Source organism: Nilaparvata lugens, chromosome 9 (genome assembly GCF_014356525.2).
Source record: "Nilaparvata lugens isolate BPH chromosome 9, ASM1435652v1, whole genome shotgun sequence".
NCBI classification, from domain to species: Eukaryota; Metazoa; Arthropoda; class Insecta; order Hemiptera; family Delphacidae; genus Nilaparvata; species Nilaparvata lugens.
This window is the reverse complement of record NC_052512.1, coordinates 42,168,525-42,183,191: the sequence shown is the minus strand read 5'-3', so window position 1 is coordinate 42,183,191 and position 14,667 is coordinate 42,168,525. Positions and strand designations below refer to the sequence as shown.

At 36.2% G+C, this 14,667-nt stretch overlaps 1 protein-coding gene across 2 annotated transcripts in view; it reads right to left on the bottom strand.

Annotated features, from left to right (window-relative positions):
* LOC111055698 (tropomyosin-1) overlaps window positions 1-2,449 on the bottom strand; it is a 58,187-nt gene extending 55,738 nt beyond the window's left edge. The window contains exon 1 of one of the 2 annotated variants that reach the window (XM_039435900.1): window positions 2,295-2,449. The gene's annotated coding sequence lies outside the window, so the exon portion shown is untranslated. The remainder of the gene's footprint in view (window positions 1-2,294) is intronic. The other variant, XM_039435899.1, reaches the window with a different exon arrangement.
* Window positions 2,450-14,667: the final 12,218 nt, after the last annotated feature.

Here is a 14,667-nt window from a genome sequence, read left to right as displayed (position 1 = left end):
TTTTTTTTGGTTTCAAAGCATCTAAATTTGAAAATCTTTATCAGAGTTTATCAGAGATTGACAATGGTGTAATAACCGAAACCGGTCTTTCTTATTATCAATAAATCAGTGGTTTTTTGACAATTTCTCAGTCTTTTTCATTCAATAAATTTGAAAATCTACTTTGTGAACATATTTAAGGACTGAAAATTTTGTGAAGTGAACAACTACAAGACTCAACCGATTTCGGACTATGTGTAACCTTATCTAAATTTGGGGAGAGGAATAGCACAAGGTTACCTTATTTTTTCTCTCCCTATCATTTTGATGATGTACTTATTGTATGAATGAATAAAGAATAAAGACTCAAGTCGACGGTTTTGCATTTCTCTCTTTGTTTATAAAATAGAATTATAGTACACTTTGAAATTGATAAAATAATTGAATAAGAATTCTTAGAATAAAGTTTCAAGTCGACGGTATTGCATTTATATTTCTGTTTATAAAATTATTATACCCTTTAAAATCAATGAAATGGAATAATAAGTATTATTATTATGTTACTTTATTCTCCATTCTTTATTAATTGATATAATAAGAAAATGAAAATGATAGGGAGAGAAAAAATAAGGCAACCTTGTGCTATTCCCCTCCCAAATTCAGATAAGGTTACACATCCGAAATGGGTTAATTTCAAGTAATTTTTTGTTTTAATTTCAAAGAGTATTTTCTCTCCACCTATCTCTGCTTTTAACTCGGGCTGACCAGTTGCCAGCACTTCTTGCAGGCAATGAGCTTTTGATGATAGTAGCATATAGCTGTTCACATCAAATTATTAGCATTGTCGATACAACAACCCAAACAGCCATTAGTCGTTTATACACCGATATCTCGCCGACTCGACAGGACAAAACAAAATATGCTCCGATGGACAGTATTATAGGAGGATGTGGTTTATAACTGCTCGAGGTCTACTGTTCACAGAACTACTAGTATTTGACTAGCTGAATATGAGTGTGTAAATGTCATTCTTGGGAGAAAGCAACTGAACAACTGAAATTAAGATTTAGTATATTCTTCTGATAGCAGTGAAGGCCTACTGTAGCACATTTTCAAATGAAGATGATTATTGTAAAATCTTGTTTTAATTTTGAGAACTAGCCGGCAGGCTCGCTTCGCTCGCCTTTTCGCCTTACCACCGGCTGGATAATCCAGAACTGATAACAGCAGACTCGTTTCGCTCGCCTGCATTTTTCATCTGTGCTTGCTTTCTTCCATCAAAAACAAATTTTCAGGATCGATTCAATCATCACGAAAACGATTTTGGTCATATCTTCGAAAAAATTGTGAAGCCATTCCAACAAAAATTAACAGAACCTAGCTGAAAATATATACCAAATTTGAACATTTTCTGTTTATTTTATCTTCATAAAGCTGAAAAATCGCCGAATTTGGGAGGAACTTTGACGTTTTTCAGTTTGGAAAACTGATTCAATTCAACATTTTTAAACGTCAGCTGAGCCTGTGTACCAGATTCAAACATTTTCTGCCCATTAGTTCTTGAAAAAGCTTGGAAAACGCTGGAAAATCGCAGATTTTGGGCATATATTGAACATTTTCCCAAGTCCGTTCTTGGTGCGCCTCTAGGAGGACAAATGGACATTCATGCCAAATTTTCTCGAATTTCAAGCTTATTTACATTTTTAGGTGAAAATTTTACAAAACATTAATTGTAGAGATTTTCATGCTCAATCTTTACCATTTAATTTTTTTTGTTCAAATTGAAGCCAGATAATTGAGAATCTAAAATCAAACTTTGCATAGATGGGGCGGAGCTCCTGGAATTTTTACAGATATGAGTCTTGTGGCATTTGATAGAGCGTATCAATGACTATATTGGATATTAATTTGATCAAAATCGTTAAAACCGTTTTCGAGGAAATCGCGAAAAACCTTGTTTTTGACAACATTTTAGCCGCCCACTTCAATTGCATTTGATCAAAATTGTTCGTGTCGGATCCTTATATTGTAAGGACCTTGAGTTTCAAATTTCAAGTCATTCCGTTAATTGGAAGATGAGATATCGTGTACATACACGATACGCACATACACTCATACACACGCAAACACATACAGACCAATACCCAACAATCATTTTTTTGGACTCAGGGGACCTTGAAACGTATAGAAATTGAGAATTTGCGGTACCTTAATTTTTTTTTGAAAGCAATACTTTCCTTATCTATGGTAATAAGGCAAGGAAAGTGAAAAACGTATAGAAAATAGATGTAAAATGTAATAGAAATGAAGGTTACCTGATTAGAGGAGTAGCACTATCCGACAGCTGTGGGATACGAAGCGCACTGAAAGCGGTCCGGCTCTAGAACCCCGAAAGTGGAGAAGCAGAGTGAGAGGAAGGGATTGGAAGGAAAGAGAGGGAGCGAAGAGGAAGAGGTGACAGGGAGGAAGGGATAGAAAGGAATGAGAGGGACTGAAGAAGAAGAGGAGAACAGTGAGGAAGGGATAGAAAGGATAGAGAGGGACTGATGAAGAAGAGATGAACAGGGAGGAAGGGACGGAAAGGAAGGGGATGGATAGAAAAAGAAGAAGAAGAGGGATAGAAGAAGAAGAAGAGGGGAACAGTGAGTGAGGGATAGAAAGGGAGGAGTGAGAGTGATTAAGAAGAAAAGAACAGGGAAGAAGGGATAAAAAAGGAAGGAGTGGGACTGAAGAAGAGGAGGGGAACAGTGAGGATGAGATAGAAAGGAAGGAGAGGGAGTGAAAAAGAAGAGGTGACAGGGAGGAAGGGATAGAAAGGATAGAGAGAGACTGAAGAAGAAGAGGGGAACAGTGAGGAAGGGATAGAAAGGATAGAGAGAGATTGACGAAGAAGAGGGGAAGTGGAATAAAGAAGGAAAAAGCAGCGAGGTAGGAGTGGGAGAAGGTGTGATAAAGATGGTGGAGAGGGGAAGCCAAAGTGATGATATCCCCGAAAGTGGACATTCATTGACCGAGCGAAGTGAGATCTAAGATTCAAGTCGACGGTTTGGCATTTCTCTTAATGTTGAAATGTTTGAATGTTTAAATGTTTGAATGTTTGAATGTTTTTATGTTGCGCATTTACGGCTAAAGGCGGTAATAGATTTTCATGAAATTTGACAGGCATGTTCCTTTCTTAATTGGGCGTCGACGTATATACAAGGTTTTTGGAAATTTTGCATTTCAAGGATAATATAAAAGGGGAAAGGAGCCTCCTTCATACGCCAATATTAGAGTAAAAATCAGACTATAGAATTATTCATAATAAATCAGCTGACAAGTGATTACACAGATGTGTGGAGAAGCCATTCTATTGCTGTATATTTCCATAAGGTCTATTGTTTCAATCAGGTACTTGTGGATGAGAATACTGCGTTAGGTCTACTGTTCACAAAACTACTAGTTTTATGAAATTGTAATGAGAAGAAGTTTTGTACTGTAGTCTGTTTCTTTGTCCTTAAGTTGATTGTAAATTATAAATAAATAAATATATTACTTTACTATAGGAGGATGATACAAGGATGACAAAGATGATACAAGGATGATAGACAAGGATAGCATCACCAATTTTAATCAGATACTGCCATTATAACGTGGACCTCACTATGGGAAGATTATACAAAGATGATTCAGGGATGATACAAGTATGATACAAAGATGATACACAGTAATCCTCATCACCCACATATATATGGCTGCCTGAGATGGACTCTACTTACATCCAAGAATAGATCAAACGGTTGGTGGGGATAGCTACTTTCTCTCTTACTCACTCCTTCACTCACTCACACTCTCTCTCATTTCACCCTCTCTCACTCATTCTCTTCCATACTCTTCCATTCTTCCTACACTCTCCTACAGTCATGCTCTCTCACTCTGTTAGTTTCTTCCTCTCTATATGGATATTCATATAAATATATCTCACTCACTCACACTCTCTCTTTCTACAGTCTGGGAGAGATGGGGTAAGAGAGAGATTGATTGAATGATTACTTTATTTATGTAGATTACAATAATACTGGCTTAAACACTTATATACAATAGCTTACAATACAGCAAATTATATATGAATTTACATAATGTAGACTAGGGAAAATAACTATTGAACTGTATATGATATGAAAAAGCAATTTGTAATATAATAACTATAGATAATTATATTGTTATGCATCTACATAAATTGGCGGAGCTTTGGACATATCAATGTCCATTCTTGGGGAAGAATATTCAAAATATCCTTCCCACTAACTCTCTACCAAAAGAGAGTCAAAGAGAGAGATTGATTGATTGATTGATTAAATATTTGCCTTTATTAGGGCGGAGTTAGGACTCCTGGTCCTCTCTACCACACATCCCTAGAGAGAGAGAGAGAGAGAGTAAGAGGAAGAGAAATTGTGAAGAAGAGGGTGGAAGAAAGAGTGTGAGGTTGAGGACGGAAGAGAGAAAGAGAGAGAGAGAGTGAGTGAGTGAGTGAGAGAGAGACAGAGTGAGAGTGAGAGGGGTAGTAGGATGATATATATTCCGAAGTTGGAAGAAGAGCAAGTGGTTTATTTGATACCTAATTTGTTGTTTACATTTTTTATCTATACAAAGAAAGAATTTGGTTTTTACACGTAGGGGATAGGAAATTCACGAATGACGCATCATCACGTCTCAACTACTCAACTGATTAACTTGACATTTTGCTTATAGATTCTTCATCTACCGAGGATGGTTATACGCCTATTTAGAATTCTAAAAGATTGCAGTAGATGGATAATCAGTTATATCTCAATAATAATGATGAATTTTGATAATTAAGAATAGTTGGAATTTATTATGAAGTTACATGATTTTTCTGATGATAGACAAGGAAAGAATAGTTATTTGTATATCTAGAGTGAAAAGTACAACTTTTTCTCCCTGTGGGAAAAAGTTTGAAGCCCGAGGCGAAGCCGAGGGCAACAATTTTCCTGAGGGTTGAAAAAGTATTTTTCGCTCGTGATGTACACAACATTTTTCCTCATCTAGATTTTTTTATAAAAATTGCATAGTTGCCTGTAAAGTTGGTATACGGGCGAAAGATTTACGTGACAACGACTTTAAGTGGTAAAATAATTTTAATGTGAATATTCATTCCTATAGTAGGAAGAAGGATGAAATAATATAACAATTTAAAACATTTATTTATACAAAGAATTATATTTAAAACATTAATTTATACAAAAAATCTCGCACTGAATTTCTTTCATATTAACAAAATTTTATTTTTACCTTCACACATCCTCAACAAAATCACTCTGTCTCTCTCGCTCTTAGGCGGGCTAACTGTGCTCGATTCAATTTCTTACATAGAAAGTCGCGCTCATTTTTTCAAGTTAAACAAATTATTATTGGCTGAGAAACGATTTATACTACTTTTGTGATTGAAAACTACCACAACATTGTGATTACTACAACATAACCTATTCACTTATACCTATTATACTTACACTTATACCTATTCACTTATACTTATTCACATAACCTATTCACAAGTAGTGGCACAGTCGCAGGAGATTGCTCCGTTTCACTCTCTCTCCAGGTGAATGCCTTCGGGTTGCTGCTGCGTTGCTCGCCACTGCTCCTATTCGTGCTCTTTCCAGACGACCTGGTGTACAAAACACAAAATATCAACAAAATTAATTCAAACTAATAAACAACAAAAAACAGACACTAACAATGAACGTTGATGCCTTAGGATATGAACAGAATGGTCAGGTCAATCTGTATTTTGTATGGAATAAAGAATATTTGAATTTGAATTTGAATTTGATTTCCAGACGACCGTGAATCGAAACGAACGCTCTCACTCGCTCTCATTGTGAGCGCATAACGTGGGAACGTAACGCAGTTTCTTGAAGTGTCACCTGGTAAACCAATTTATAAGACGTTGTCATGTCAAAAACTGCAAATAAAATCATTTCAATAACTTACGTATTGGTGACAATGTTTCCTAACAACATAACCTAAAATCTAAAACCTAAAAACCAGTCGTCTGATTGGCACTGCCGATTGCGCTATCTATTGGAAAAAGTTGTAACAATTATATCAGCTGAGCGGCTACCAAAAATGGCTGACTCCAGATCACGCATTTCAGATTTGAATTTCAGATCAAAAATATTTGTTGGCTGGTATTTTGAATAGAATAAAATATTTTAAAAATTGTATATATTTTTATCGTCTACTAATATTAAGAATATAATATCATACAAACATATATTTCATGAGTTGATCAAATTTCTTGTTGTGGTATTGAATTCAGTTGACTCAAAGACATACACCTCTATTACGCTTTCTCATCTGAGCTTAGACCTTCTAACCTATTACAATGTGAGTTTTAAAATAGAGATGCTTCCCATGTTATTTAAATGGAGTCACTTTTCCTCCCTAGGGAGTTTTTCTGTTTTTTACTACCGAGAGCGAAAAAGTGACACTTTAGTATTATGTTTCAGGGAGTAAAGTAAGCACTTTAGACAGTAGGTGGAGGAAAAAACTATTTCTACTGAGCTAAAAAACGATTTGGCAACAGTGCTGAGTAGAAAAAGGATCAGAGCTCTTACATAATCATGTGTAATGTCATGAGAAATCGTTACAGTTAAACCTACATGGACAATGATTAGATTTACTTGAGAAAAATAACTCAAGAAGATATGCCATGGTTTGTAGAATACATTCAAAGTTTTGTATCAAATTATGGTGTTTTGCGATATAAATAGAAATATTAATCTCAGTTCCCTTTTTTGATTATTTTATCACAACATTTCTCAACACTCATACCATTATCAAGTGAGTCTTGAACACAGATGGAAAAGACTGAGATATTACAATTATTCAAATGCTAATGAATCAATTATTATCAAGTTGAGAAGATACTGTATCATATTGTGTTGGTATGGTATCATATTGTTGTGATACTGTCTCATTTTTGTTGATATGCCATGGTGTTGGACCGTTATGTTGCAAAATAAATGTGAGTGTTAACTGAAGCCTATAGTCCTAGTAGTTGTTTTTGGTGAAGCTATGTGACGCTGGTAGTCTCTCATACTGTGCCCTTCTTACACTCTTACACTCCCAACAACACACTAATAATAGACAGTGTATAGGGTGTCTATGTTGCAAATGTGAGTGTTAACTGAAGCCGATAGTCCTAGTAGTTGTTTTTGGTGAAGCTATGTGACGCTGGTAGTCTCTCATACTGTGCCCTTCTTACACTCTTACACTCCCAACAACACACTAATAATAGACAGTGTATAGGGTGTCTATGTTGCAAATGTGAGTGTTAACTGAAGCCGATAGTCCTAGTAGTTGTTTTTGGTGAAGCTATGTGACGCTGGTAGTCTCTCATACTGTGCCCTTCTTACACTCTCACACTCCCAACAACACACTAATAATAGACAGTGTATAGGTGTCTATGTTGCAAATGTGAGTGTTAACTGAAGCCGATAGTCCTAGTAGTTGTTTTTGGTGAAGCTATGTGACGCTGGTAGTCTCTCATACTGTGCCCTTCTTACACTCTTACACTCCCAACAACACACTAATAATAGACAGTGTTTAGGTGTCTATGTTGCAAATGTGAGTGTTAACTGAAGCCGATAGTCCTAGTAGTTGTTTTTGGTGAAGCTATGTGACGCTGGTAGTCTCTCATACTGTGCCCTTCTTACACTCTTACACTCCCAACAACACACTAATAATAGACAGTGTTTAGGGTGTCTATGTTGCAAATGTGAGTGTTAACTGAAGCCGATAGTCCTAGTAGTTGTTTTTGGTGAAGCTATGTGACGCTGGTAGTCTCTCATACTGTGCCCTTCTTACACTCTCACACTCCCAACAACACACTAATAATAGACAGTGTATAGGGTGTCTATGTTGCAAATGTGAGTGTTAACTGAAGCCGATAGTCCTAGTAGTTGTTTTTGGTGAAGCTATGTGACGCTGGTAGTCTCTCATACTGTGCTCTTCTTACACTCTTACACTCCCAACAGATTGGAAGTTTTGTATCAAATCATAGTGTTGTGTCAAATCAAGTTTAGATGATACTGTATCATATTGTGTTGATACTGCATCATTCATGGTGATAAGTCATAGTAAAGGACCGTTATGTTGCAAATGTGAGTGTTAACTGAAGCCGATAGTCCTAGTAGTTGTTTTTGGTATATATATATAGCGTATGGCATTTCCTTATTTGTAAGTCCTTGTAATTCCGCACTGATTACAAGTGCACGTCCAAATTTAAAATGTACTGGATCGCCTGAGGGCTTGCCACAGTAAAGTCATTACTGTCACCCAGGTAGGCACGTCTGTCACATTCATAGACAATGTGTTTCATTGTCTGCAATGGAGCTCCACAATCGCATCCTGGAGAGTCTATGAAGCCCCATTTGAAAAGAGATGCTTTGCATCTACCGTGCAATGTTCGGATTCGGTTTAATGCGACCCATGCATGTCTAGGAAGGTCAAATCCTGGTGGCCTGGTGCACTGTCTGAGAGCATCTGGAATTATAGGGGGTGCCTCCTCTCTCCATCTCTCCATCAAACAAAAGTTCTCACTCTTGAGGCGCTCTGCCAGCTTTATTGTTGGCTTTCTGGATTTGAGGTTCCTCATGTTCAGGTCTGGGATATCCTCATGAATTGGGAGCTGCTGGCTGGAGCATATCCTGTTGTGCAGTCGCAGTAGTGTTGTTTTTGGTGAAGCTATGTGACGCTGGTAGTCTCTCATACTGTGCCCTTCTTACACTCTTACACTCCCAACAACACACTAATAATAGACAGTGTATAGGGTGTCTATGTTGCAAATGTGAGTGTTAACTGAAGCCGATAGTCCTAGTAGTTGTTTTTGGTGAAGCTATGTGACGCTGGTAGTCTCTCATACTGTGCCCTTCTTACACTCTTACACTCCCAACAACACACTAATAATAGACAGTGTATAGGGTGTCTATGTTGCAAATGTGAGTGTTAACTGAAGCCGATAGTCCTAGTAGTTGTTTTTGGTGAAGCTATGTGACGCTGGTAGTCTCTCATACTGTGCCCTTCTTACACTCTTACACTCCCAACAACACAATGATAATAGACAGTAGTCGACAGTAATCGGAGGAGAAATTTGCAACATAGATGACCTGGAATATCTTCTTATGCTATCTTTTCTCTATAGTATCAAAAATGATACAGTAACAACGGACATGATACAGTATCAACACAATATGATACAGTATCACCACAATATTATACAGTATCAACACTCATGATACAGTATTCCACAGTATCGACAATAACCGGCGTCAGTTAACAATAAACCGGCTTGACATTTGGAACATAAACGACCTATACCATGGGATATCACCATAAATGATACAGTATCAACACAATTTGATACAGTATCATCTAAACTTGATACACAACACCATAATTTGATACAAAACTCCCAAACTTTGAATCACCACAATATGATACAGTATCATTCTCAACTTGATACACAAACCATAATTTGATACAAAACTCCCAAACTTTGAATAACCACAAAATGATACAGCTTCAACACAATTTGATACAGTATCATATAAACAGATACACAACACCATAATTCGATACAAAACTCACAAACTTTGAATGAATTCTACAAACCATGGAATATCTTATTGTGCCATTTTTTCTATGATAGAAGTAAATGTTAATTGTAAAAATAAATTTCATGTTTTTCTATGTTGCTGTAACGATGTCTCATGACATTACACTTGATTATGATGACAATCCTGATCCTTTTTCAACCAAGCACTGTTGCCAAATCGTTTATAGGCTTTGTATAAATAGTTTTTCTATCCTTGTCTGTCATCAGACAAATTATGATTATAACTTCATCATTTTTCAACTAATTGACCAAATGTAGTGTGGTCTATGTTTTAACTCGGATTCTCATTTGTCTGTCTGTATGTAACGCGATTACGGCCAAACGAAAGAATTCTATGAGATTTGGCAAGAATATTCCTTTTTCAACTGCGCGTCGATGTATACACAAGGTTTTTTGAAATTTTGCATTTTAAGGATAATTGACCGAGCGAAGTGAGGTCTAAAGGTGCGTACAGACTTTCGCTCTGCTCCGCAACCGAACGTCACTCCAGCAGAGCGATTGATGATCGACCGGCGAGCAACAGTGGTTCGACCGGGGAACGCGAGAAGATCTAACATCTTCTGTAACGTTCATGATGGGTGCGTGGGCGGAGCGACTGTGGATCGATGGTGGTACGAGGGCGGAAAGAGGGCGGTACGAGGGCGGAGCGTGCTCGGTGCGGTTTGGAAGCGCGAATATGTGTACGCAGCTTTAGATTCAAGTCGACGGTTTGGCATTTCTCTTAATGTTTAAATGTTTTTATGTTGCGCATTTACGGCGAAACGCGGTAATAGATTTTCATGAAATTTGACAGGTATGTTCCTTTTTTAATTGCGCGTCGACGTATATACAAGGTTTTTGGAAATTTTGCATTTCAAGGATAATATAAAAGGGGAAAGGAGCCTCCTTCATACGCCAATATTATAGTAAAAATCAGACTATAGAATTATTCATCATAAATCAGCTGACAAGTGATTACACAGATGTGTGGAGAAGCCAGTCTATTGCTGTATTTCTATAAGGTCTATAGTTTCAATCAGGTACTTGTGGATGAGAATACTGCGTGAGGTCTACTGTTCACAGAACTACTAGTATGAAAAGAAAAGGAATTCCTCCATACTCTGATATCACTATATATATCATCTACTTTGAAGATAGGATCAATCAGACTGTACAATCATTCATAATCAATCAGCTGACAAGTGGATTATTCATTGCATGCATTACACAGATGTCTGGCCGTGTCTATTTCTATGAGGTAGGGTTTCAATATTTTATATGATGCGTGCCCATCAGTATCAATATTCTCTCATTTGAGAAACAAATTTTATAGGTAATTGAAAATTAAATAAAAAGTGATTAAATGAACTAAATAATGCTGAAGAAATCATAATATCCTTGATTGGAAAAAAATAATTTCAAGATAGTTGAGAAATATTTTTATCAGATGGAAAGATTATCACGGAACTGGATAAATCATCATCGGGATACAAATTCAAAAGTGAACTGAGTTAATTAACATAAGTGAGTTTTTGATCTCGGAGAAAACAAATAACAGTTTTTAAGAGTAAATTATGATTCAACTGAATTAACTAGAACAGGTGACATCAGATACTTGTGGATGAGAAAACTACGTGAGGTCTACTGTTCACAGAACTACTAGTAGGCTTTGTAGAAATAGTTCAACTATCCTTGTCTGTTATCAGATAAATCATATAGCTTCATCATTTTTCAACTGTGAATCAAACTAGAACAGGTGACATCAGATGCTTGTGGATGGGAAAACGGGAAAACTGCATGAGGTCTACTGTTCACAAAACTACTAGTAGGCTCTGTAGAAATAGTTTTGCTATCCTTGTTTATCAATAGAAGAATCATATAATTTTCAACTAATATCTTAGTTATGAAAATGTATTATTAATATTACTTATGCTACCATTCTCTATAATATTAGTTCAACTAAAACTAATATTGAAATATAGTCTCTGATGAGAAAAACTTCAAGTGACCAAAATAGAATGGGAGTGGCTTAGCCAATGTAAGCCACGCCTCAAACTCTACGTGCAGTCTCATTGGTCAGTGCCTTAGCTCGCTTCCTATTGGTTGTGAGCAGTGGAGGTAAAATGGCGACTTATCAACCGAATCAGACCATCAAATATTTCCTTGATTTTGTAGGAATGGCCTTCTAAAATTCATTAAGAATTTTATTATTGAATGAAAATCCAAATTAAATGCTGTATAAATCACCCCGAAGACTTCTGCTACAACAAATATTGACAACAGGATAAACAGCTATAGTGAGGTCCACGTTATAACGGCAGTGGAGAAAGATAGGAGAACAACGTTGCCGATCCTCTGTCATGTCAATGCCTTCTATAGACGGTAGCTGATACAGGTTTTTTGATATAATATTAACTGTTCATTCTCGTTTAGAGAAAAATCACTCATATTTCATTCAGATATTATAATCTTCATCATGAATCTTCATAATTAATATGAAATAACTTATTAATTAGTTATCGATTCTACATTGTTAGAAGACGATCTGGTAACAGAGCAAAGCGAGAAAGAGATAGTGCTATCCGCTTTGTTGAATGATAGACAAGGAAAGCAATACCATTGCTAATCAAACACTGCCATTATAACGTGGACCTCACTATAGACTGTAGGAAATTCGATGAGTGCTATCATAGAGAAACAATAGCGTAAGTAGATATCCCATGGTATAGGGCGTTTATGTCGCAACTTTTACTGTTATCTCAAGCCGATTACTGTTGATTATTTTTTTATAGTTTTTACTGTTTTGTTGGGAGTGTAAGAGTGTATGAACGGCACAATATGAGAGACTACCAGCGTCACACAGCTGCATAGGAAAGAACTACGTGGACTATCGGCTTGGGATAACAATAAAAGTTGCGACATAAACGCCCTATACCATGGCATATCTACTTACGTTTATCTATGTTTATCTATGGTGCTACTATAAAAAAAATATATCGGGGCACCGAGCTTCGCTCGTTATTTTTATTTATTGATAAACAGAACACAATTCTCTAAAATGATCGTGTTTATATTTCACAGCTGGCTATACGTCATCTTATGAATTTCGGGGATGCGATATTTCGATTTTTCACCTACTCACTCGCTCACTCACTTTTTTACCATCCACAGCTGTTTCAGCCAAGGATGAATTATCCTTCTAATGTCCTTCGGCGAGTTTTCCCAGGGATTTGACCTAGTGCAATCGAATTTTTATATCATCAACCTACTATGTTCCAAATTACGTGAAAATCGTTAGAGATCGTCTAGATCCGTTAAACATAAATAACAAGATATAAAAATAGCCAGATATAAAAATCACCAGATATAAAAATAACCAGATATAAAAATAGCCAGATATAAAAATAACCAGGTATAAAAATAACCAGATATAAAAATAACCAGATATAAAAAAAGCCAGATATATAAATACAGAAATTGCTCGCTTAATATAATAGGATAGGATTTGTCAGGCCGGCGAGAAGAAGGAGAAGAAGAAGAAGAAGAAGAAGAAGAAAGAAGAGAAGAAGAGAAGAAGAAGAAGAAGAAGGAAGAAGAAGAAGAAAGAAGAAAAGAAGAAGAAGAAGAATAAGAAGAAGAAGAGAAGAAGAAGAAGAAGAAGAAGAAGAAGAAAAGAAGAAGAAGAAGAAGAAACAGAAGAATTTGAAGAAGAATACTACATAAATACTCGGCAAAACAATTTTATCTAGCCCAGAGAGAAGAAGAAGAAGAAGAAGAAGAAGAAGAAGAAGAAGAAGAAGAAGAAGAAGAAGAAGAAGAAGAAGAAGAAGAAGAAGAAAAGAAGAAGAAGAAGAAGAAGAAGAAAAGAAGAAGAAGAAGAGGAAGAAGAAGAAGAAGAAGAAGAAGAAAGAAGAAGAAGAACATGATGAAGAAGAAAAAGAAACAGAAGGATTTTGAGGAAGAATACTAGATAAATTCTCGGCAAAACACTTTTATCTATGAATTATGAATCGTGAGATAACAAAATTCAAAATGAGTGACCCACTGAAAGCTTGACTTGGCTTGGAGTTGAACTATGCTACGATACTACGACAAAAATAATAATTAATTAATAGTCAATTAATTAACAGTCAACTGTTACCCCATTAACCCTTTTTCGATTACAATAATAAATACTTCTCAAGGCCACTGTAAACTATGAGGCAACTACACAAGATTAACCCAGTATTTTGAAGAAGAAGAAGAAGAAGAAGAAGAAAAAGAAGAGACAGAAGAATGAGGAGAAAAAGAAGAAGAAGAAGAAGAAGAAGAAGAAGGAGAAGAAGAAGAAGAAGAAACAGAAGAAGGAGGAGAAGAAGAAGAATATGTAATGGTAGAAAAAGAAGGTGATGAAGAGGAAGACGATAAAGAACAAAAATAAAGAGAAGGAGAAGGAGAAGTAGATGATGGAATAATGGGTGAAGGAAGAGAAAAAGAAGAAGAAGGAGAAGAAGAAAAAGAGAAAGAAGAAGTAGCAGAAGAAGAAGAAGTAGAAGAAGAAGAAGATGAAGAAGAAGAAGAAGAAGAAGAAGAAGGGGAGAAGAAGATAAGGTGAAAAAGAATAAGGGAATGAATGAAGGGGAAAAAGGGAAAGAGAAATAAGAAGATGGAAGAAGTGAAATAAGGAGAAAAAGGAAAAATAGTGGGAGAGGAACAGAAAGAGAAAGATGGAAAAGATAAAGGAGGAGAGAATAAAGAAAATGAGGAAGAACAAGCGGCGAAGAGCAAGAAGAAATATAGAGGCCAACATTGAACAAGGAGGAGAAGAAGGAGAAAAGGAAGGAGAAAACGACGATAAGGAGATGTGAAGCTGGAGAAAGAAAAGGGTGATGAAAAGGAGGTGAAGGAGAGAGAAAGAAGAAGGGCAAAAACTAGAAAAGGAGAAAGTTGAAGAAATAGTAGAATAAGAAGAAATAAGGAGGAAGAAGAAGAGCAAAAACAGGAAGAAAGAAAAGTAGAGGAGGAATATGAAATAGTAGGAGTAGAAG